We start from the raw sequence: 1,567 nt of genomic DNA, 5'->3' as shown, positions 1-1,567 counted from the left end.
ACCTCTCTGAGCTCATCCGCCCCTACACACCTGCCCGGCGCCTCAGGTCTGTGGACCAGTCTTTGTTAGAAGTACCAAGAACTAAACTGAGGCTCAGAGGGGATCGAGCCTTTTCTATTGCTGTTCCCTCTCTCTGGAATGACCTCCCACTGAACATTCGGCAAGCCTCCTCGCTGCCCATCTTCAAAACCCTCCTCAAAACTCAATTGTATTCTTTGGCATTCAACTAATCATGACTTAGTTTTGTTCTTGATTTTACTGCTTGGTGCTTTCTACCGCCTTTATTACCGATTCGTCTTACTGTTTATTGTGTATGTTAAATCGCTCCATGTACAGCACTTTGTATGCAGTGATGGCTGTTTGAAAGTGCCCTATGAATACTGTTGACTTGACTTGACTTGACAGATCGCCCACAAATCGTTTCCCCGGCGACTTCCAGCGATGACGGCAAAGAGGCTGTATTGCTTCGCATGGGCGACGCCGGGCACACGTCAGCGATTCGTTGGAATCGTCTCGTAATGACGACGGCGAAAACGATGAATTGGAGAGCGATTTGGATCCCGATATGTCGGACGAATACGTGCCTTCGGACATAACGGAAAGCAGCTGAGAGTCCTCGCCAGAGCCGCTGAAACGAGGAGGTAACTGCTGACTAGCTTGCAAGTTCCCATTCAAAACTGCTTCACTTCTTATGCCTCATCACTCACTTTTATGTACCGCTACATTCCCCGCTATACTATAAAGTTGCCAGTAAAACTAATCATTTATGTACGGTTGATGCGTCTCGTAGATGTGGATGAAATTATGCGCCGTAAATGTGCCGACTTGCATGTCGCTATAGGTTTTAAAAAAACAGGACACATTTGGTCCGCTCAGCTCTGCTAAAACCACTAGTGTTAAATCCATATTCCATTTCATGTCAAATTGGATGCTGAGCAACATGGAATGAATGGTGTAAATAGCAGTGAGCGAGCATGTATGTGCGTGTGTGTGAGAGATGTTGAAATGTAAGTGGAAAGCAACAATAAAAAAATAGAAAAAGTGTGGTAATAGTACATAATACTATAAATTACAGATTGTCCAACCAGAAGCCAAAAGATGACGACTCCTCGCTTTGGTGGTGGAAAGAAAGGTAAATAAAATTATTGTACCACACTCTGCAGCAAGATACTGTATATTTGCAACTTTTTATGTTTCTATAATTTATAGGTCGTGCATCTGGACGTGGTGGGAAGAATCGATGTGGTGATAAACTGGATGGAAGCCAAAAACCATCTTCTCCACAGCTGCACTTTAGTTCATAGTTCAATAGTTTTGTTGTGTGCAAATAAATTATTTTGCTACAAAAAACATTATTTGTAATGTTCATTTGTAGGAGGAACACATTATTGGGGTATTTGAACTGTCACAAATGCAAAAAATAGTGTAAAACTAGAAATGATGCTTGAAATGCATGCTTTTCCAAAAACTCATTTTCTCTGGATTTCTGCAAAAAATCGGCCTTTTCCGTAAAACTTAGCAGTTTTTTAAATGCTGATTGCCAACGAACGGAGCAAGATAGATACAA

General features: G+C 42.1%; 1 long non-coding RNA gene across 1 annotated transcript; it reads left to right on the top strand.

Moving 5' to 3' along the window:
- The first annotated feature begins 390 nt into the window (after nucleotides 1-390).
- Nucleotides 391-1,362, top strand: LOC127608225 (uncharacterized). The gene is made up of 3 exons (XR_007964212.1): nucleotides 391-641; nucleotides 1,076-1,132; nucleotides 1,210-1,362. It is a non-coding gene; the product is annotated as an uncharacterized LOC127608225 (long non-coding RNA).
- Nucleotides 1,363-1,567: the final 205 nt, after the last annotated feature.

This window comes from Hippocampus zosterae, chromosome 1 (assembly GCF_025434085.1).
Source record: "Hippocampus zosterae strain Florida chromosome 1, ASM2543408v3, whole genome shotgun sequence".
In the NCBI taxonomy this organism is placed as follows: domain Eukaryota; kingdom Metazoa; phylum Chordata; class Actinopteri; order Syngnathiformes; family Syngnathidae; genus Hippocampus; species Hippocampus zosterae.
The sequence above is the reverse complement of the archived record's forward strand: the minus strand, read 5'-3'. Positions and strand labels throughout refer to the sequence as shown.